We start from the raw sequence: 23528 nt of genomic DNA, 5'->3' as shown, positions 1-23528 counted from the left end.
GTTTGGCCTTGCTGCTCAACAAGCATCAAGTATTATTGCTGTCTGTCCCGATTGTCAAAAACATTCTTTCCCATCAGTTGCTGCAGGAGTTAACCCTAGAGGATTACAAAGCCTACCGTTAGGGCAAACAGATGTCACGCATGATTCTGAATTTGGTAGCCTTAAATATATCCACTCTTCCATTGATACATTTTCAGGTGCCTTGGTTGCCTCGTGTCACACAGGAGAAAAGGCACGAGCTGTTCGTAGACATTTAATGCGTGCTTTTGCTGCTTTAGGTATCCCCTTAAGCTGGACCGTTATCGGTCTTTATCTTTACGTTTCAACAACTGTAAAAACCTCTTTTGCCCTATGGGGTAGAACTCATATTACCGGCATTGCTCATTCCCCCACCGGTCGATCTCTCATTGAAGGGTCTCATCGGTCTCTGAAACGTTTATGACAACAACAAAAAGGGGGAATGGGCATGGCTATTCCCGAGGAACGGTTACAGAAAGCGTTGTATGTTTTTAATTTTTTGAATTGTTCTTGAATAGATAACGACCCACCGATAGGTCGACGTTTCACTGCAGCTACCTTCGTCGAGGCACGGGTTAAAGGCCCGGTATCGGTCCGAGATGCAGAAACAGGTAAAATTATGGGACCATATCCTCTTGTTACACGGGGAAAAGGTTATGCTTGTGTCTCTACAGAAAAAGGACCTAGATGGATCCCAGCGAAGAATGTCAGACCATTCCGTGAACCTTTACCGCAGGCAGCTGATACCGACACCGACGCTACAGAATGAAATAAAAACTGTGTGAGGATTACTGTTTTGCATTAATGTTAGCTACCCAAAATCAGGACATAGGATATAGATTTCGCTTTTTACAGCGCCTAGAACGAGCACTATCACCCTGGATCAAGCCACTGAACAGAGGTAATACTCTCGGACCAAGCGGGGGAACGGGACGACTCATTGTCCATGGAACGATGATTCCATTGACACTGATAAGGGGAAGGGAGGATTCATAATGAGAGAACAACTAGGTATTATGAAGGAGAACAGGAACGATAAACATGGTTGTTTAGTGTTTAATAGGTGTCTGCACGCTTGTCGAGATATATAGTTAGGTAACTACAGGAGTGGTTTCTGCCCTGAGCCTGGTGGCGCGCACAGCTGCGGCTTGTGTCCTGGCTCAGAGATGTAAACAGGGGCTTCTCTGTTAGGGTAAAGTGTCTCTCTTTGCATCAAAAGGAGGGAATGAAGGGGATGACCCCAGAGGTATGTTCAGAGAAGGCATGCTATGTTTCGAACTTTTTGACGGAAACGGTTCTTGTTTGGTGTGCCCTTCCGCCTACGTATAACCTTAATCCAAAAGAAGGTGATGTTGTTTACACTTTGCATGTCGAGCATTGTCTTTCTGTAGATGCTAATGTAGTAGGAGGCTAGGATGGGAACGTGTCGCAGCGGTTCTTCTCTTATGCAGAGTAACAGCAGGGAAAGCATTAAAGAGTTAAATCACCTTGTTTGGTAGGCAGTTAAGCATGTGAGTCAAAATTGCCGCTGCTTTTTGTTGTTGGTTCAAGGACGTGGCTGTGAGGATTTTGATGGTATGTGCTGCGTGGATTTTAGGCGCCCCACTGCAGCAACATGTTATCAAAATCTGAGAAAATTTCAGCCTTTTCTGGCATCCATTCCCTCGATTGGCAGTATTGTTTGTTTGCTATTACCTTGGTTGCTGTCATGTTTGCAAGGGCCCTGCGGAACATGGCAAACCTGGTACTAGCTGTTCAAAAACAAAAAGGGGAAATTGTAGAATTGTACGGAACAAAGGCAGTGGGTTATTTTGACAGTGATAATATGTCTTAGTTGGTTTTTTATTTGTTCTGTTGCTTAGGCCTTGTTTTTCCTCGTTCGCTTTCCAAGGTTCTTTTGTGCAACAGGAAGGGGGAGGTGCAGGAGCGGGCTGGAAACTAGGACCACGCGTGGCAATCGGTCAGCTGAGGGGAGTGTGCTCGAGCTTGTCTAGACAACAATTAACAACATGATGGGGCATGTTTACAGAGCACAGGGGAGTGGGAGACGGATGGCGCCAAGGAAAGGTAACACCTTGCTGTTAAGTGCCGGTAGTTAACCACCAATCAGGGATTGCCTAGTATGCAAGGCTTAGCCTCAAGAAGCAATTGGTTTAAAACGCGCAGCTTCTGCAAGCGTATAAGACCTCGTGCTTCTGCACAACGCATTGACATTTGCTTGCATCAAGCTGCGTCCCGTCTCTTCATTGGCTGCAGTCAGGTTTACTAGGATCATCTTTCGGTTGGCCTTAGGGGTATCTCGGGCTTGCGACAGCTTAGTTGTGTTTCGGTTTCCTAGTTATTCTGACAGGCTCTGGTCCGCTCTCTACGCCGTGTGACTGTTGGCTTGGGTTTCTGGTGTGACCGCGGCGGCTGGCACGAGATTTACCAACCCTGAAGGCTGCCGTGACTAAGTCAAGCTTGCGCTTCTTGCTTACTGTTAATTACTGCTGAGTGCCCGTGGGGGTGTGGCTGAGCAAGGCGTCTTGGGCTACAGTTGGTAGCGTGTGCCTGATGCCTGCTCCTTCGGTCTTAGCAGGAGGCCTAGGGCATTTACACTGGGCCGCAGATACTTGCACGTCTAGGTCTAGCAGGAGCCAACCGTAAGGTTAGGGCTAAGTCTTTTGTCCTCGGCTTTCATATTGGACGCCATCTTGGCATCTTCAGTGCCACGCTTTGGATTGTAAGCTACGGGGACGTGGTTTCGTTGGTTTTGTTGGTTTCGTTGGCTGTTTGGGCGCCTATAGTCTTAGGGGCGTGTGTGTATGGGGGGTTTGGGTTAATATGATTTTAGTGCTGAGGTTTTGGGTAGGTGGTGTTTATGGGATAGATAAGATGTTAAGGAGAAGGCTAGGTTTGAGCGGTAAAGGTGTTAGAGGTTCTCGTGGTTGAATTGTACAGCAATAGTTTGTCAAGCTGTAGGTCCCGGGGAGGTGCCGGGCGAGAACATACAGGTCGAATAACTTCCCATCCACCTTCACACAAACTGTTTAACGTTGATTTTCGTCTGATGTTAAACCCAGAAGAAGCGAACAACCCTTACCGGCGCTTACTGTGTTTACAGATGGATTGGGCCAATCGCATAAATCTGTTCTTCTGTGGTGGGATGATCAACGGAGGCAATGGGATTCGGACATAGAGACGGTCTCCGGTTCACCTCAAACAGGAGAACTGAATGCAGTTGTTCGTGTTTTCCGAGAATGGAATGTACCGCTCCACCTTGTTACTGATTCTGCTTATGTTGCAGGTATTGTTCCACGAGCTGAAGCTTCTGTGCTGCGGAGTGTTTCGCATTCACAACCCTTTACCCTGTTACAGGAACTTATTTTCCTTTTGGACTCTCGATCTGCGCCTTATTTTGTTATGCATATTAGGTCTCATACCTCGCTACCTGGTTTTCTTGCAGAAGGCAATCGACGAGCTGACCTATTGCCGTGACCAGTTCAAGTACTGCCAGACCGTATTGCACAAGCTAAGCGAAGTCACTCTTTTTTTTCCATCGAAACGCTGGAGCTCTTAAGCGACAGTTTGGCCTTGCTGCTCAACAAGCATCAAGTATTATTGCTGTCTGTCCCGATTGTCAAAAACATTCTTTCCCATCAGTTGCTGCAGGAGTTAATCCTAGAGGATTACAAAGCCTACCGTTAGGGCAAACAGATGTCACGCAGGATTCTGAATTTGGTAGCCTTAAATATATCCACTCTTCCATTGATACATTTTCAGGTGCCTTGGTTGCCTCGTGTCACACAGGAGAAAAGGCACGAGCTGTTCGTAGACATTTAATGCGTGCTTTTGCTGCTTTAGGTATCCCCTTAAGCTGGACCGTTATCGGTCTTTATCTTTACGTTTCAACAACTGTAAAAACCTCTTTTGCCCTATGGGGTAGAACTCATATTACCGGCATTGCTCATTCCCCCACCGGTCGATCTCTCATTGAAGGGTCTCATCGGTCTCTGAAACGTTTATGACAACAACAAAAAGGGGGAATGGGCATGGCTATTCCCGAGGAACGGTTACAGAAAGCGTTGTATGTTTTTAATTTTTTGAATTGTTCTTGAATAGATAACGGCCCACCGATAGGTCGACGTTTCACTGCAGCTACCTCCGTCGAGGCACGGGTTAAAGGCCCGGTATCGGTCCGAGATGCAGAAACAGGTAAAATTATGGGACCATAACCTCTTGTTACACGGGGAAAAGGTTATGCTTGTGTCTCTACAGAAAAAGGACCTAGATGGATCCCAGCGAAGAATGTCAGACCTTTCCGTGAACCTTTACCGCAGGCAGCTGATAGCGACACCGACGCTACAGAATGAAATAAAAACTGTGTGAGGATTACTGTTTTGCATTAATGTTAGCTACCCAAAATCAGGACATAGGATATAGATTTCGCTTTTTACAGCGCCTAGAATGAGCACTATCACCCTGGATCAAGCCACTGAACAGAGGTAATACTCTCGGACCAAGCGGGGGAACGGGACGACTCATTGTCCATGGAACGATGATTCCATTGACACTGATAAGGGGAAGGGAGGATTCATAATGAGAGAACAACTAGGTATTATGAAGGAGAACAGGAGCTGGGGGAAGAAGGGGCAACAGAGCAGAGGTGATGAGGTGTTTGTCACATCCATAGGATGTCTTGGCATGCTTAATCGAACTTGCAGGAGACAAATTGTGTGGCCAGGTGGATGACACCCCTTGGTTATGAACCTCATCCATAGCATCCTTGAAAAGTCAGCATTAATTTCTTTGGTGCGGGGAAGGAAGGATACTCTTGGTTATAGCTGGAGAGGCATAGAAGTCAGTCTTTTCAATGTTTCATGAGCACAATGCTCTCTTCTCAAAGCAGAGGAATGCTTGTGCTCTGCTGAAGAGCAGAAGTGCTTGTAGCTGACCGCTGGTGAGTCAGTGCCAATACTGGCAGTAGGCAGTTACTTAGGGCACGAGACAGAAGCGGTGGCCTGCCCTACCTGGCCCTATATATTCTAATATAAAATAATGTACATACATACATATATAGATATAAAAAATATAATTCTTTTTAGATCCACGGGACGGATTACGCAATAATCAAGGCTGACCACCAATTCCACCGACACCTCATTGGCAAGAAAGCAGCTAAACGGTAAGTGGAGTGCCTTTCTAGTCCTTCCCATGCTCACACTCTTCGTGTTTAGGAGATGGTATCAGGGGCTCTGTAGCTCACCCAGTGTGCTGTCTCCATCACATTTCCTCTGCTTTTCTGGAGTGGTGGTGGTACAAGGAGAGAAATGGGCCGTGAGGCCTTGCGATGGCTTTAACGGGTGAAAGTACCTTGGGAGCCTGAACAGTAGTGGAATTACTTTGATGTGTCCTGGAGGATTTTTTTTTTTTTTTTTTTTTTTCCACACGTTGCTCTGTGCGAATGACATTTTAGCAGCCAGTTGTGGGTGGTGGAAATGTGCTTGGTGAGCTTCTCCCTGTAGAGGAATGAAGGCGGTGGGTTGATTAGCATTGATAACACGCAGCTGTGGCCTTGCCTCAGAGGCAGTGGGTTGATTGACATGGACGATGTGCAGGTGTAGCTGGTTCCCGCTAAGCGGTTAAATAGCCCTGTGGCTTGTGGGAGAGGGTGTCAGCTGGAGGAGGAGCAGTGTGGTCTGGCCTCTGGAGGAAGGTGCTACAGCACCGGCAGTAGAATATGGCCAACGCTAAAGCCTTGTTGCGGTCTGCTAGTTTGATAGCACTGCAACGTGTCCCCAGCCAAGAGTTTGGGGTAGAAAGGAACGATTATCCTCTGCTCTAAATGTGATACTGTTTGGGGAAGAAACACGCCTCGCTCTGACAAGGGAACAATGGGCTCTGTAGATGCCACGGTATTTACTTGGACAGGCTCTCGTGTGGCACAGGCCTGCTCTCGCTGAACTCCAGGGGGAAGAGGCAATTTCCCCTGGCTCAACCCTACCCCACCGAGCCCTTCCCAGAGGCGGCTTTACTTCTTCAACAGCCTCTGAGCAGCGATAATCAAGGTGCCTTGCTTCCAGGTCTTTGCCTAGCAGACGGCGTCACCACAGTCCTTGCCTCGAAGTGAACAGGATGAAGGATCTGTACAAGGTGTCTGTGCGCATTCCCCCGGACAACGAGAAGAGCAACCCGATCAGAATTGAAGGAGACCCAAAGGGGGTCCCAGAGGCCAAGAAAGAGCTGCTGGAATTCGCTTCCCGTATGGTGAGTGGGTAGGATGTGATGTTTGGGAGACTGCAGAGTTTGGGCTCTCGTGTTCCCTTGTAACCTTCTGGTGCGAGTGTGTGCCCCTTGCCCACGGAGCACTTGGATCTCAGGACAAGTGCAAGTTCCTCTTCACAAATGTCTTCCCCTGTTCCCTCGGGTAGCCCTTCTCTGTCAACGCAGAGTGAATTTGGTCTGGAGAAAAGAGGGACAGTGCTGGCAAGTAAACCGTCGGGCAGCAAACCGCTAAGTCAAAGTAGATGGCTCTCCGGCTGAACACTCAGTGTGCCCTCTGTTCCCGTCAGGAAAATGAACATGCTGCGGACCTAATCGTTGAGCAGAAATTCCACCGGACCATCACTGGGCAGAAGGCTGAGCGGGTCTGGGAAATCCGGGAGCAATTCCCAGAGGTAAGGCTTGGTAGGAGAGGAGGAATCCAGAGGGGTTATTTCCTACATGGGTAGTAGGCCTGTCGTCACAGAAGTCGTAACTTTAGTGGCTCTGTAGCGCAAGTGCCTGAGAAGATAGTTCTTTTAGCCAGAGGCCGCTAACACGGTTCCCCTTTTCTGAATGGGAAAAGGGCATGTGTAGGATCCCCCCAACCTTTGCATGTGTCTGACACAAGGGTTCTTGCTTTTGCTTGAGCTAACTATAAATGACCGCTCCTGCAGGTTATCATCAACTTCCCAGACCCTGCACACAAGAGTGACATCGTCCAACTCCGAGGTCCCAAAAACGAGGTGGAGAAGTGCACCGAGTACATGCAAAAGACGGTGGCAGACCTGGTAAGGAGGTCTTCTGCCTGCACTTCCCTCCTACGTGCCTGGATAACCCTGGGGCAAAGCAGAGCTCTACTGGCTTGGGTAGAGCTAAAACACCTCAAGAGGAGGGAGCTGTCGACGCTGTTTTGGCTGAATGGAGGCAGGGGGTAGTACCTGTTATGGGAAGGCTATAGGGGAACGTCCTTGCCTTTGTTTAGTCTTACAAGTCCCTCGTATAGAGAACTTCCTTGGGTCTAAGCCTCTTTTCAAAAGCTCGTTTATCAGAGTTCCTGAAGTCGGGCCTCCCTTGCCACGACAGTGTAATCTTCAGTTCTCCCTTCCTTTCTCCCTTAGGTTGAAAACAGCTTTTCTATTTCTGTCCCCATCTGCAAACAGTTCCACAAGAACATCGTAGGGAAAGGAGGTGCCAACATCAAGAAGGTGAGATATTGCTCCTAACTCAAGTGCTCGTGATGATCACTGCCTGCAGCAAAATCCCACTGGATGCTCTCTCCTGCCCATTGGTGGTGTCCAATATAGCCTGCGAGGGTTTTTCTTCTGACATGGGACGCTTCTGAGATGATTTTTTTTTTTTTTCCCTTTGTGGCAGATCCGTAAAGAAAGCAACACCAAAATTGATCTCCCAGCAAAGAACAGCAACTGGGCGACAATTGTTATCACAGGCAAGAGGGCAAACTGTGAGGCTGCTCGCCACAGGAAAACATCACTTTGGAAGGACCTACAGAAGATGTGCATGTGGCTCAGGAACCGATTGAAGCCATGCTCAAGGAACTGGTGAGCTGGAGTTACTAGTTCCAGTAAGAAACTGGGGGAAGAAGGGGCAACAGAGCAGAGGTGATGAGGTGTTTGTCACATCCATAGGATGTCTTGGCATGCTTAATCGAACTTGCAGGAGACAAATTGTGTGGCCAGGTGGATGACACCCCTTGGTTATGAACCTCATCCATAGCATCCTTGAAAAGTCAGCATTAATTTTTTTGGTGCGGAGAAGGAAGGATTCTCTTGGTTATAGCTGGAGAGGCATAGAAGTCAGTCTTTTCAATGTTTCATGAGCACAATGCTCTCTTCTCAAAGCAGAGGAATGCTTGTGCTCTGCTGAAGAGCAGAAGTGCTTGTAGCTGACCGCTGGTGAGTCAGTGCCAATACTGGCAGTAGGCAGTTACTTAGGGCACGAGACAGAAGCGGTGGCCTGTCCTACCTGGCCCTATATAATATATATATGTATGTATGTGCGTACAATATTATATATATATAAAATTCTTTTTAGATCCACGGGATGGATTACGCAGTAATCAAGGCTGACCACCAATTCCACCGACACCTCATTGGCAAGTGTGAAGAGGAAGATGAAGCCCAAGGCTCACAGTATCGGTGGATCTCATTTGATGGTGCCTCCGTGTGGTGTGGCTAGTCAGCTGAATACCTGAATGCCGGATGGGATGGCGATGATTATAGTGGCGGAGATGAAGTATGCTCGGCTGTCTACGTCTATTCCTACAGTGAATATGTGGTGGGCTCATACGACAAAGCCCAGGAATCCAATCGATAGTATAGCTCAGACTATTCCTATGTAGCCGAATGGTTCTTTTTTGCCTGCGTAATACGTTACAACATGTGAGATGATTCCAAAGCCGGGAAGGATTAAGATGTAAACTTCCTGGTGGCCAAAGAATCAGAACAGGTGCTGGTAGAGAATGGGGTCTCCCCCTCCAGCGGGGTCAAAGAATGTAGTGTTTAGGTTTCGGTCGGTCAGTAGTATGGTGATGCCGGCGGCCAGGACTGGAAGTGAGGGCAATAGGAGTACGGATCATACGAATAGGGGAGTTGGATATTGCGATAAGGCAGGGGGGGTTATGTTAATGGCTGTTGTGTTAAAGTTGATGGCCCCTAAGATGGAAGACACACCTGCGAGGTGTAGGGAGAAGATGGCTAGGTCTACTGAGGCGCCAGCATGGGCTAGGTTGCCTGCTAGGGGCGGGTATATGGTTCATCCTGTTCCGACTCCAGCTTCTACTGTGGAGGACGCTAGGAGCAGTAGGAAGGACGGAGGAAGTAGTTCAGAAACTGATGTTGTTTATGCGGGGGAATGCTATGTCTGGGGCTCCAATTATAAGGGGGACTAGTCAGTTTCCAAACCCTTCGATTATAATGGCTATAACTGTGAAGAAGATTCTTACGAAGGCATGGGCGGTGATGATGACATTGTAGATTTGGTCGTCTCCTAGGAGAGTTCCTGGTTGGCCAAGTTCTGCTCGAATAAGGAGGCTGAGGGCGGTACTCGGCTATGCCTGCCCATGCTCCGAAGAGTAGCTATAGGGTGCCGATGTCATTGTGGTTTGTTGAAAATAGTCATCGGTTGATGAAGGTCACGGGTCAGATGGCTGAGTGTTTAGGCGTTAGGCTGTAGTCCTTTTTACAGAGGTTGAATTCCCCTTCTTATCGACTCTGTGGTGAAGTTCATGTTGAGTTGCAAACTCATTGATGTACGCTGAGAGTGTGCCGGAGTCTGGTAGACAGAAGCTCGTTGGTTTGAGCGTCTAGCTGTTAATTAGAAGTTTATGGGATCGAGGCCCGTCTGTCTAGGCTTATCGTGGAGGCCCTAGCTGAATTAGAGTATCTGAGTTGCATTTAGATGGTGCAGGTTTAGTGTCCTGCGGGCCTTAGTGGTGGTGGCAGAAACTAAGAGGATTTAACTCTTAGTTAAGGCTTTGAAGGCCTTCGGTTTGGTAGGCAGGGGATCCTAAGTTTCTTAGGTAACGGTCAGGATTGCGGGAGAAGGGGGGAGAAGGAGGACTGACAGAGAAATTAAGGTAGCAATTGGTGTGCCTGTGGATTTGTTATTGTATCATTGTTTTATGAAGCTTGTAGTGTTTGGTGGGAGTGTGATTGTGGAGCAATATGCAAGGCGTAGGTAGAAAAATAAACCTAGTAGGGAGAGTATTGAAATAATTATGGCTGCGGTTGATATCTCTTGCTTAGTTAGTTCCTGGATAATGAGTCATTTTGGTAAAAAGCCAGTGAGTGGGGGCAGGCCGGCTAGGGATAGTAGTGCTAGCGTCAAGGATGCGTTTAGTGATGGTATTTTTGTTCAGGAGGTTATTATTGTGGATAGTTTTGAGGAGTTGGTTGTGTTGAGGGCTAAGAAAATGGAGGCGGTTCTTAAGGAGTATAGGTAGAAGGTTATTAATGTTAGCTTGGGGTTGTATATGAGGATGATGGTTATTCAGCCTAGGTGGGCGATCGATGAGAAAGCTAGGACTTTTCGGATTTGTGTTTGGTTGAGTCCTGTTGGCCCTCCGATGGCTGCGGATGCAATGGCCACGGTTGTCAGTAGGAGTGGGTTCAGTGAGGGGGCAGTTAAGAAAAGAAGAGTGAGTGGGGGGAGTTTTATTCATGTAGAGACGAGTAGGGCAGTGGTTATAGGTGAGCCTCGTATGACCTCTGGACATCAGAAGTGAAAGGGTACTAGGCCTAGTTTTATTGCGACTGCTGTAGTTAGTAGTAGGGAGGCTGTTGGGTGGCTTAGTCGCGGAATGTCTCATTGTCCGGTGAACTGTGCGTTGATTGTGCTTGAGAAGAGGATTAATGCGGAGGCGGTTGCTTGGACGAGAAAGTATTTGATTGCAGCTTCCATAGCTCGAGGGTGGTGTGATTTTGAAAGGAAGGGGATAATGGCAAGGGTGTTGATTTCTAGGCCAGGCCAGGCTAGCAGTCAGTGGTTGCTTGAAATTGTGATGGTTGTTCCTAGTAGAAGGCTTAAGGAGAACGTTAGTTTTGTGACGGGGCTCATTTAGTAGAGGAAGAGGTTAAACCATCATTTTCGGGGTATGGGCCCGATAGCTTTTGTTTAGCTGACCCTACTGGGAAGTAATATAAGGGGAGTATGGAGCGCTTTGATCTCTTCTGTGCAGGTTCAATTCCTGTCTTCCTAAGGTTTTCAACGGAGACAATGGGATTCGGACATAGAGACGGTCTCCGGTTCACCTCAAACAGGAGAACTGAATGCAGTTGTTCGTGTTTTCCGAGAATGGAATGTACCGCTCCACCTTGTTACTGATTCTGCTTATGTTGCAGGTATTGTTCCACGAGCTGAAGCTTCTGTGCTGCGGAGTGTTTCGCATTCACAACCCTTTACCCTGTTACAGGAACTTATTTTCCTTTTGGACTCTCGATCTGCGCCTTATTTTGTTATGCATATTAGGTCTCATACCTCGCTACCTGGTTTTCTTGCAGAAGGCAATCGACGAGCTGACCTATTGCCGTGACCAGTTCAAGTACTGCCAGACCGTATTGCACAAGCTAAGCGAAGTCACTCTTTTTTTCCATCGAAACGCCGGAGCTCTTAAGCGACAGTTTGGCCTTGCTGCTCAACAAGCATCAAGTATTATTGCTGTCTGTCCCGATTGTCAAAAACATTCTTTCCCATCAGTTGCTGCAGGAGTTAACCCTAGAGGATTACAAAGCCTACCGTTAGGGCAAACAGATGTCACGCATGATTCTGAATTTGGTAGCCTTAAATATATCCACTCTTCCATTGATACATTTTCAGGTGCCTTGGTTGCCTCGTGTCACACAGGAGAAAAGGCACGAGCTGTTCGTAGACATTTAATGCGTGCTTTTGCTGCTTTAGGTATCCCCTTAAGCTGGACCGTTATCGGTCTTTATCTTTACGTTTCAACAACTGTAAAAACCTCTTTTGCCCTATGGGGTAGAACTCATATTACCGGCATTGCTCATTCCCCCACCGGTCGATCTCTCATTGAAGGGTCTCATCGGTCTCTGAAACGTTTATGACAACAACAAAAAGGGGGAATGGGCATGGCTATTCCCGAGGAACGGTTACAGAAAGCGTTGTATGTTTTTAATTTTTTGAATTGTTCTTGAATAGATAACGACCCACCGATAGGTCGACGTTTCACTGCAGCTACCTTCGTCGAGGCACGGGTTAAAGGCCCGGTATCGGTCCGAGATGCAGAAACAGGTAAAATTATGGGACCATATCCTCTTGTTACACGGGGAAAAGGTTATGCTTGTGTCTCTACAGAAAAAGGACCTAGATGGATCCCAGCGAAGAATGTCAGACCATTCCGTGAACCTTTACCGCAGGCAGCTGATACCGACACCGACGCTACAGAATGAAATAAAAACTGTGTGAGGATTACTGTTTTGCATTAATGTTAGCTACCCAAAATCAGGACATAGGATATAGATTTCGCTTTTTACAGCGCCTAGAACGAGCACTATCACCCTGGATCAAGCCACTGAACAGAGGTAATACTCTCGGACCAAGCGGGGGAACGGGACGACTCATTGTCCATGGAACGATGATTCCATTGACACTGATAAGGGGAAGGGAGGATTCATAATGAGAGAACAACTAGGTATTATGAAGGAGAACAGGAACGATAAACATGGTTGTTTAGTGTTTAATAGGTGTCTGCACGCTTGTCGAGATATATAGTTAGGTAACTACAGGAGTGGTTTCTGCCCTGAGCCTGGTGGCGCGCACAGCTGCGGCTTGTGTCCTGGCTCAGAGATGTAAACAGGGGCTTCTCTGTTAGGGTAAAGTGTCTCTCTTTGCATCAAAAGGAGGGAATGAAGGGGATGACCCCAGAGGTATGTTCAGAGAAGGCATGCTATGTTTCGAACTTTTTGACGGAAACGGTTCTTGTTTGGTGTGCCCTTCCGCCTACGTATAACCTTAATCCAAAAGAAGGTGATGTTGTTTACACTTTGCATGTCGAGCATTGTCTTTCTGTAGATGCTAATGTAGTAGGAGGCTAGGATGGGAACGTGTCGCAGCGGTTCTTCTCTTATGCAGAGTAACAGCAGGGAAAGCATTAAAGAGTTAAATCACCTTGTTTGGTAGGCAGTTAAGCATGTGAGTCAAAATTGCCGCTGCTTTTTGTTGTTGGTTCAAGGACGTGGCTGTGAGGATTTTGATGGTATGTGCTGCGTGGATTTTAGGCGCCCCACTGCAGCAACATGTTATCAAAATCTGAGAAAATTTCAGCCTTTTCTGGCATCCATTCCCTCGATTGGCAGTATTGTTTGTTTGCTATTACCTTGGTTGCTGTCATGTTTGCAAGGGCCCTGCGGAACATGGCAAACCTGGTACTAGCTGTTCAAAAACAAAAAGGGGAAATTGTAGAATTGTACGGAACAAAGGCAGTGGGTTATTTTGACAGTGATAATATGTCTTAGTTGGTTTTTTATTTGTTCTGTTGCTTAGGCCTTGTTTTTCCTCGTTCGCTTTCCAAGGTTCTTTTGTGCAACAGGAAGGGGGAGGTGCAGGAGCGGGCTGGAAACTAGGACCACGCGTGGCAATCGGTCAGCTGAGGGGAGTGTGCTCGAGCTTGTCTAGACAACAATTAACAACATGATGGGGCATGTTTACAGAGCACAGGGGAGTGGGAGACGGATGGCGCCAAGGAAAGGTAACACCTTGCTGTTAAGTGCCGGTAGTTAACCACCAATCAGGGATTGCCTAGTATGCAAGGCTTAGCCTCAAGAAGCAATTGGTTTAAAACGCGCAGCTTCTGCAAGCGTATAAGACCTCGTGCTTCTGCACAACGCATTGACATTTGCTTGCATCAAGCTGCGTCCCGTCTCTTCATTGGCTGCAGTCAGGTTTACTAGGATCATCTTTCGGTTGGCCTTAGGGGTATCTCGGGCTTGCGACAGCTTAGTTGTGTTTCGGTTTCCTAGTTATTCTGACAGGCTCTGGTCCGCTCTCTACGCCGTGTGACTGTTGGCTTGGGTTTCTGGTGTGACCGCGGCGGCTGGCACGAGATTTACCAACCCTGAAGGCTGCCGTGACTAAGTCAAGCTTGCGCTTCTTGCTTACTGTTAATTACTGCTGAGTGCCCGTGGGGGTGTGGCTGAGCAAGGCGTCTTGGGCTACAGTTGGTAGCGTGTGCCTGATGCCTGCTCCTTCGGTCTTAGCAGGAGGCCTAGGGCATTTACACTGGGCCGCAGATACTTGCACGTCTAGGTCTAGCAGGAGCCAACCGTAAGGTTAGGGCTAAGTCTTTTGTCCTCGGCTTTCATATTGGACGCCATCTTGGCATCTTCAGTGCCACGCTTTGGATTGTAAGCTACGGGGACGTGGTTTCGTTGGTTTTGTTGGTTTCGTTGGCTGTTTGGGCGCCTATAGTCTTAGGGGCGTGTGTGTATGGGGGGTTTGGGTTAATATGATTTTAGTGCTGAGGTTTTGGGTAGGTGGTGTTTATGGGATAGATAAGATGTTAAGGAGAAGGCTAGGTTTGAGCGGTAAAGGTGTTAGAGGTTCTCGTGGTTGAATTGTACAGCAATAGTTTGTCAAGCTGTAGGTCCCGGGGAGGTGCCGGGCGAGAACATACAGGTCGAATAACTTCCCATCCACCTTCACACAAACTGTTTAACGTTGATTTTCGTCTGATGTTAAACCCAGAAGAAGCGAACAACCCTTACCGGCGCTTACTGTGTTTACAGATGGATTGGGCCAATCGCATAAATCTGTTCTTCTGTGGTGGGATGATCAACGGAGGCAATGGGATTCGGACATAGAGACGGTCTCCGGTTCACCTCAAACAGGAGAACTGAATGCAGTTGTTCGTGTTTTCCGAGAATGGAATGTACCGCTCCACCTTGTTACTGATTCTGCTTATGTTGCAGGTATTGTTCCACGAGCTGAAGCTTCTGTGCTGCGGAGTGTTTCGCATTCACAACCCTTTACCCTGTTACAGGAACTTATTTTCCTTTTGGACTCTCGATCTGCGCCTTATTTTGTTATGCATATTAGGTCTCATACCTCGCTACCTGGTTTTCTTGCAGAAGGCAATCGACGAGCTGACCTATTGCCGTGACCAGTTCAAGTACTGCCAGACCGTATTGCACAAGCTAAGCGAAGTCACTCTTTTTTTTCCATCGAAACGCTGGAGCTCTTAAGCGACAGTTTGGCCTTGCTGCTCAACAAGCATCAAGTATTATTGCTGTCTGTCCCGATTGTCAAAAACATTCTTTCCCATCAGTTGCTGCAGGAGTTAATCCTAGAGGATTACAAAGCCTACCGTTAGGGCAAACAGATGTCACGCAGGATTCTGAATTTGGTAGCCTTAAATATATCCACTCTTCCATTGATACATTTTCAGGTGCCTTGGTTGCCTCGTGTCACACAGGAGAAAAGGCACGAGCTGTTCGTAGACATTTAATGCGTGCTTTTGCTGCTTTAGGTATCCCCTTAAGCTGGACCGTTATCGGTCTTTATCTTTACGTTTCAACAACTGTAAAAACCTCTTTTGCCCTATGGGGTAGAACTCATATTACCGGCATTGCTCATTCCCCCACCGGTCGATCTCTCATTGAAGGGTCTCATCGGTCTCTGAAACGTTTATGACAACAACAAAAAGGGGGAATGGGCATGGCTATTCCCGAGGAACGGTTACAGAAAGCGTTGTATGTTTTTAATTTTTTGAATTGTTCTTGAATAGATAACGGCCCACCGATAGGTCGACGTTTCACTGCAGCTACCTCCGTCGAGGCACGGGTTAAAGGCCCGGTATCGGTCCGAGATGCAGAAACAGGTAAAATTATGGGACCATAACCTCTTGTTACACGGGGAAAAGGTTATGCTTGTGTCTCTACAGAAAAAGGACCTAGATGGATCCCAGCGAAGAATGTCAGACCTTTCCGTGAACCTTTACCGCAGGCAGCTGATAGCGACACCGACGCTACAGAATGAAATAAAAACTGTGTGAGGATTACTGTTTTGCATTAATGTTAGCTACCCAAAATCAGGACATAGGATATAGATTTCGCTTTTTACAGCGCCTAGAATGAGCACTATCACCCTGGATCAAGCCACTGAACAGAGGTAATACTCTCGGACCAAGCGGGGGAACGGGACGACTCATTGTCCATGGAACGATGATTCCATTGACACTGATAAGGGGAAGGGAGGATTCATAATGAGAGAACAACTAGGTATTATGAAGGAGAACAGGAGCTGGGGGAAGAAGGGGCAACAGAGCAGAGGTGATGAGGTGTTTGTCACATCCATAGGATGTCTTGGCATGCTTAATCGAACTTGCAGGAGACAAATTGTGTGGCCAGGTGGATGACGCCCCTTGGTTATGAACCTCATCCATAGCATCCTTGAAAAGTCAGCATTAATTTCTTTGGTGCGGGGAAGGAAGGATACTCTTGGTTATAGCTGGAGAGGCATAGAAGTCAGTCTTTTCAATGTTTCATGAGCACAATGCTCTCTTCTCAAAGCAGAGGAATGCTTGTGCTCTGCTGAAGAGCAGAAGTGCTTGTAGCTGACCGCTGGTGAGTCAGTGCCAATACTGGCAGTAGGCAGTTACTTAGGGCACGAGACAGAAGCGGTGGCCTGCCCTACCTGGCCCTATATATTCTAATATAAAATAATGTACATACATACATATATAGATATAAAAAATATAATTCTTTTTAGATCCACGGGACGGATTACGCAATAATCAAGGCTGACCACCAATTCCACCGACACCTCATTGGCAAGAAAGCAGCTAAACGGTAAGTGGAGTGCCTTTCTAGTCCTTCCCATGCTCACACTCTTCGTGTTTAGGAGATGGTATCAGGGGCTCTGTAGCTCACCCAGTGTGCTGTCTCCATCACATTTCCTCTGCTTTTCTGGAGTGGTGGTGGTACAAGGAGAGAAATGGGCCGTCAGGCCTTGCGATGGCTTTAACGGGTGAAAGTACCTTGGGAGCCTGAACAGTAGTGGAATTACTTTGATGTGTCCTGGAGGATTTTTTTTTTTTTTTTTTTTTTTCCACACGTTGCTCTGTGCGAATGACATTTTAGCAGCCAGTTGTGGGTGGTGGAAATGTGCTTGGTGAGCTTCTCCCTGTAGAGGAATGAAGGCGGTGGGTTGATTAGCATTGATAACACGCAGCTGTGGCCTTGCCTCAGAGGCAGTGGGTTGATTGACATGGACGATGTGCAGGTGTAGCTGGTTCCCGCTAAGCGGTTAAATAGCCCTGTGGCTTGTGGGAGAGGGTGTCAGCTGGAGGAGGAGCAGTGTGGTCTGGCCTCTGGAGGAAGGTGCTACAGCACCGGCAGTAGAATATGGCCAACGCTAAAGCCTTGTTGCGGTCTGCTAGTTTGATAGCACTGCAACGTGTCCCCAGCCAAGAGTTTGGGGTAGAAAGGAACGATTATCCTCTGCTCTAAATGTGATACTGTTTGGGGAAGAAACACGCCTCGCTCTGACAAGGGAACAATGGGCTCTGTAGATGCCACGGTATTTACTTGGACAGGCTCTCGTGTGGCACAGGCCTGCTCTCGCTGAACTCCAGGGGGAAGAGGCAATTTCCCCTGGCTCAACCCTACCCCACTGAGCCCTTCCCAGAGGCGGCTTTACTTCTTCAACAGCCTCTGAGCAGCGATAATCAAGGTGCCTTGCTTCCAGGTCTTTGCCTAGCAGACGGCGTCACCACAGTCCTTGCCTCGAAGTGAACAGGATGAAGGATCTGTACAAGGTGTCTGTGCGCATTCCCCCGGACAACGAGAAGAGCAACCCGATCAGAATTGAAGGAGACCCAAAGGGGGTCCCAGAGGCCAAGAAAGAGCTGCTGGAATTCGCTTCCCGTATGGTGAGTGGGTAGGATGTGATGTTTGGGAGACTGCAGAGTTTGGGCTCTCGTGTTCCCTTGTAACCTTCTGGTGCGAGTGTGTGCCCCTTGCCCACGGAGCACTTGGATCTCAGGACAAGTGCAAGTTCCTCTTCACAAATGTCTTCCCCTGTTCCCTCGGGTAGCCCTTCTCTGTCAACGCAGAGTGAATTTGGTCTGGAGAAAAGAGGGACAGTGCTGGCAAGTAAACCGTCGGGCAGCAAACCGCTAAGTCAAAGTAGATGGCTCTCCGGCTGAACACTCAGTGTGCCCTCTGTTCCCGTCAGGAAAATGAACATGCTGCGGACCTAATCGTTGAGCAGAAATTCCACCGGACCATCACTGGGCAGAAGGCTGAGCGGATCTGGGAAATCCGGGAGCAATTCCCAGAGGTAAGGCTTGGTAGGAGAGGAGGAATCCAGAGGGGTTATTTCCTACATGGGTAGTAGGCCTGTCGTCACAGAAGTCGTAACTTTAGTGGCTCTGTAGCGCAAGTGCCTGAGAAGATAGTTCTTTTAGCCAGAGGCCGCTAACACGGTTCCCCTTTTCTGAATGGGAAAAGGGCATGTGTAGGATCCCCCCAACCTTTGCATGTGTCTGACACAAGGGTTCTTGCTTTTGCTTGAGCTAACTATAAATGACCGCTCCTGCAGGTTATCATCAACTTCCCAGACCCTGCACACAAGAGTGACATCGTCCAACTCCGAGGTCCCAAAAACGAGGTGGAGAAGTGCACCGAGTACATGCAAAAGACGGTGGCAGACCTGGTAAGGAGGTCTTCTGCCTGCACTTCCCTCCTACGTGCCTGGATAACCCTGGGGCAAAGCAGAGCTCTACTGGCTTGGGTAGAGCTAAAACACCTCAAGAGGAGGGAGCTGTCGACGCTCTTTTGGCTGAATGGAGGCCGGGGGTAGTACCTGTTATGGGAAGGCTATAGGGGAACGTCCTTGCCTTTGTTTAGTCTTACAAGTCCCTCGTATAGAGAACTTCCTTGGGTCTAAGCCTCTTTTCAAAAGCTCGTTTATCAGAGTTCCTGAAGTCGGGCCTCCCTTGCCACGACAGTGTAATCTTCAGTTCTCCCTTCCTTTCTCCCTTAGGTTGAAAACAGCTTTTCTATTTCTGTCCCCATCTGCAAACAGTTCCACAAGAACATCGTAGGGAAAGGAGGTGCCAACATCAAGAAGGTGAGATATTGCTCCTAACTCAAGTGCTCGTGATGATCACTGCCTGCAGCAAAATCCCACTGGATGCTCTCTCCTGCCCATTGGTGGTGTCCAATATAGCCTGCGAGGGTTTTTCTTCTGACATGGGACGCTTCTGAGATGATTTTTTTTTTTTTTCCCTTTGTGGCAGATCCGTAAAGAAAGCAACACCAAAATTGATCTCCCAGCAAAGAACAGCAACTGGGCGACAATTGTTATCACAGGCAAGAGGGCAAACTGTGAGGCTGCTCGCCACAGGAAAACATCACTTTGGAAGGACCTACAGAAGATGTGCATGTGGCTCAGGAACCGATTGAAGCCATGCTCAAGGAACTGGTGAGCTGGAGTTACTAGTTCCAGTAAGAAACTGGGGGAAGAAGGGGCAACAGAGCAGAGGTGATGAGGTGTTTGTCACATCCATAGGATGTCTTGGCATGCTTAATCGAACTTGCAGGAGACAAATTGTGTGGCCAGGTGGATGACACCCCTTGGTTATGAACCTCATCCATAGCATCCTTGAAAAGTCAGCATTAATTTTTTTGGTGCGGAGAAGGAAGGATTCTCTTGGTTATAGCTGGAGAGGCATAGAAGTCAGTCTTTTCAATGTTTCATGAGCACAATGCTCTCTTCTCAAAGCAGAGGAATGCTTGTGCTCTGCTGAAGAGCAGAAGTGCTTGTAGCTGACCGCTGGTGAGTCAGTGCCAATACTGGCAGTAGGCAGTTACTTAGGGCACGAGACAGAAGCGGTGGCCTGTCCTACCTGGCCCTATATAATATATATATGTATGTATGTGCGTACAATATTATATATATATAAAATTCTTTTTAGATCCACGGGATGGATTACGCAGTAATCAAGGCTGACCACCAATTCCACCGACACCTCATTGGCAAGTGTGAAGAGGAAGATGAAGCCCAAGGCTCACAGTATCGGTGGATCTCATTTGATGGTGCCTCCGTGTGGTGTGGCTAGTCAGCTGAATACCTGAATGCCGGATGGGATGGCGATGATTATAGTGGCGGAGATGAAGTATGCTCGGCTGTCTACGTCTATTCCTACAGTGAATATGTGGTGGGCTCATACGACAAAGCCCAGGAATCCAATCGATAGTATAGCTCAGACTATTCCTATGTAGCCGAATGGTTCTTTTTTGCCTGCGTAATACGTTACAACATGTGAGATGATTCCAAAGCCGGGAAGGATTAAGATGTAAACTTCCTGGTGGCCAAAGAATCAGAACAGGTGCTGGTAGAGAATGGGGTCTCCCCCTCCAGCGGGGTCAAAGAATGTAGTGTTTAGGTTTCGGTCGGTCAGTAGTATGGTGATGCCGGCGGCCAGGACTGGAAGTGAGGGCAATAGGAGTACGGATCATACGAATAGGGGAGTTGGATATTGCGATAAGGCAGGGGGGGTTATGTTAATGGCTGTTGTGTTAAAGTTGATGGCCCCTAAGATGGAAGACACACCTGCGAGGTGTAGGGAGAAGATGGCTAGGTCTACTGAGGCGCCAGCATGGGCTAGGTTGCCTGCTAGGGGCGGGTATATGGTTCATCCTGTTCCGACTCCAGCTTCTACTGTGGAGGACGCTAGGAGCAGTAGGAAGGACGGAGGAAGTAGTTCAGAAACTGATGTTGTTTATGCGGGGGAATGCTATGTCTGGGGCTCCAATTATAAGGGGGACTAGTCAGTTTCCAAACCCTTCGATTATAATGGCTATAACTGTGAAGAAGATTCTTACGAAGGCATGGGCGGTGATGATGACATTGTAGATTTGGTCGTCTCCTAGGAGAGTTCCTGGTTGGCCAAGTTCTGCTCGAATAAGGAGGCTGAGGGCGGTACTCGGCTATGCCTGCCCATGCTCCGAAGAGTAGCTATAGGGTGCCGATGTCATTGTGGTTTGTTGAAAATAGTCATCGGTTGATGAAGGTCACGGGTCAGATGGCTGAGTGTTTAGGCGTTAGGCTGTAGTCCTTTTTACAGAGGTTGAATTCCCCTTCTTATCGACTCTGTGGTGAAGTTCATGTTGAGTTGCAAACTCATTGATGTACGCTGAGAGTGTGCCGGAGTCTGGTAGACAGAAGCTTGTTGGTTTGAGCGTCTAGCTGTTAATTAGAAGTTTATGGGATCGAGGCCCGTCTGTCTAGGCTTATCGTGGAGGCCCTAGCTGCATTAGAGTATCTGCGTTGCATTTAGATGGTGCAGGTTTAGTGTCCTGCGGGCCTTAGTGGTGTGGGCAGAAACTAAGAGGATTTAACTCTTAGTTAAGGCTTTGAAGGCCTTCGGTTTGGTAGGCAGGGGATCCTAAGTTTCTTAGGTAACGGTCAGGATTGCGGGAGAAGGGGGGAGAAGGAGGACTGACAGAGAAATTAAGGTAGCAATTGGTGTGCCTGTGGATTTGTTATTGTATCATTGTTTTATGAAGCTTGTAGTGTTTGGTGGGAGTGTGATTGTGGAGCAATATGCAAGGCGTAGGTAGAAAAATAAACCTAGTAGGGAGAGTATTGAAATAATTATGGCTGCGGTTGATATCTCTTGCTTAGTTAGTTCCTGGATAATGAGTCATTTTGGTAAAAAGCCAGTGAGTGGGGGCAGGCCGGCTAGGGATAGTAGTGCTAGCGTCAAGGATGCGTTTAGTGATGGTATTTTTGTTCAGGAGGTTATTATTGTGGATAGTTTTGAGGAGTTGGTTGTGTTGAGGGCTAAGAAAATGGAGGCGGTTCTTAAGGAGTATAGGTAGAAGGTTATTAATGTTAGCTTGGGGTTGTATATGAGGATGATGGTTATTCAGCCTAGGTGGGCGATCGATGAGAAAGCTAGGACTTTTCGGATTTGTGTTTGGTTGAGTCCTGTTGGCCCTCCGATGGCTGCGGATGCAATGGCCACGGTTGTCAGTAGGAGTGGGTTCAGTGAGGGGGCAGTTAAGAAAAGAAGAGTGAGTGGGGGGAGTTTTATTCATGTAGAGACGAGTAGGGCAGTGGTTATAGGTGAGCCTCGTATGACCTCTGGACATCAGAAGTGAAAGGGTACTAGGCCTAGTTTTATTGCGACTGCTGTAGTTAGTAGTAGGGAGGCTGTTGGGTGGCTTAGTCGCGGAATGTCTCATTGTCCGGTGAACTGTGCGTTGATTGTGCTTGAGAAGAGGATTAATGCGGAGGCGGTTGCTTGGACGAGAAAGTATTTGATTGCAGCTTCCATAGCTCGAGGGTGGTGTGATTTTGAAAGGAAGGGGATAATGGCAAGGGTGTTGATTTCTAGGCCAGGCCAGGCTAGCAGTCAGTGGTTGCTTGAAATTGTGATGGTTGTTCCTAGTAGAAGGCTTAAGGAGAACGTTAGTTTTGTGACGGGGCTCATTTAGTAGAGGAAGAGGTTAAACCATCATTTTCGGGGTATGGGCCCGATAGCTTTTGTTTAGCTGACCCTACTGGGAAGTAATATAAGGGGAGTATGGAGCGCTTTGATCTCTTCTGTGCAGGTTCAATTCCTGTCTTCCTAAGGTTTTCAACGGAGGCAATGGGATTCGGACATAGAGACGGTCTCCGGTTCACCTCAAACAGGAGAACTGAATGCAGTTGTTCGTGTTTTCCGAGAATGGAATGTACCGCTCCACCTTGTTACTGATTCTGCTTATGTTGCAGGTATTGTTCCACGAGCTGAAGCTTCTGTGCTGCGGAGTGTTTCGCATTCACAACCCTTTACCCTGTTACAGGAACTTATTTTCCTTTTGGACTCTCGATCTGCGCCTTATTTTGTTATGCATATTAGGTCTCATACCTCGCTACCTGGTTTTCTTGCAGAAGGCAATCGACGAGCTGACCTATTGCCGTGACCAGTTCAAGTACTGCCAGACCGTATTGCACAAGCTAAGCGAAGTCACTCTTTTTTTCCATCGAAACGCCGGAGCTCTTAAGCGACAGTTTGGCCTTGCTGCTCAACAAGCATCAAGTATTATTGCTGTCTGTCCCGATTGTCAAAAACATTCTTTCCCATCAGTTGCTGCAGGAGTTAATCCTAGAGGATTACAAAGCCTACCGTTATGGCAAACAGATGTCACGCATGATTCTGAATTTGGTAGCCTTAAATATATCCACTCTTCCATTGATACATTTTCAGGTGCCTTGGTTGCCTCGTGTCACACAGGAGAAAAGGCACGAGCTGTTCGTAGACATTTAATGCGTGCTTTTGCTGCTTTAGGTATCCCCTTAAGCTGGACCGTTATCTGTCGTTATCTTTACGTTTCAACAACTGTAAAAACCTCTTTTGCCCTATGGGGTAGAACTCATATTACCGGCATTCCTCATTCCCCCACCGGTCGATCTCTCATTGAAGGGTCTCATCGGTCTCTGAAACGTTTATGACAACAACAAAAAGGGGGAATGGGCATGGCTATTCCCGAGGAACGGTTACAGAAAGCGTTGTATGTTTTTAATTTTTTGAATTGTTCTTGAATAGATAACGACCCACCGATAGGTCGACGTTTCACTGCAGCTACCTCCGTCGAGGCACGGGTTAAAGGCCCGGTATCGGTCCGAGATGCAGAAACAGGTAAAATTATGGGACCATATCCTCTTGTTACACGGGGAAAAGGTTATGCTTGTGTCTCTACAGAAAAAGGACCTAGATGGATCCCAGCGAAGAATGTCAGACC

The 23528-nt window shown here is 47.7% G+C and overlaps 2 pseudogenes; both read right to left on the bottom strand.

The window, feature by feature from the left end:
* Window positions 1-9888: 9888 nt before the first annotated feature.
* On the bottom strand, window positions 9889-10836 carry LOC129782991 (NADH-ubiquinone oxidoreductase chain 2-like; annotated as a pseudogene).
* Window positions 10837-21287: 10451 nt separating this feature from the next.
* LOC129782990 (NADH-ubiquinone oxidoreductase chain 2-like) lies at window positions 21288-22234 on the bottom strand (annotated as a pseudogene).
* Between the last annotated feature and the right edge of the window lie 1294 nt (window positions 22235-23528).

Source organism: Falco peregrinus, chromosome 21, assembly GCF_023634155.1.
Source record: "Falco peregrinus isolate bFalPer1 chromosome 21, bFalPer1.pri, whole genome shotgun sequence".
NCBI classification, from domain to species: domain Eukaryota; kingdom Metazoa; phylum Chordata; class Aves; order Falconiformes; family Falconidae; genus Falco; species Falco peregrinus.
Note: the sequence above shows the minus strand (reverse complement) of the source record. Positions and strands in the feature narration are given on the sequence as shown.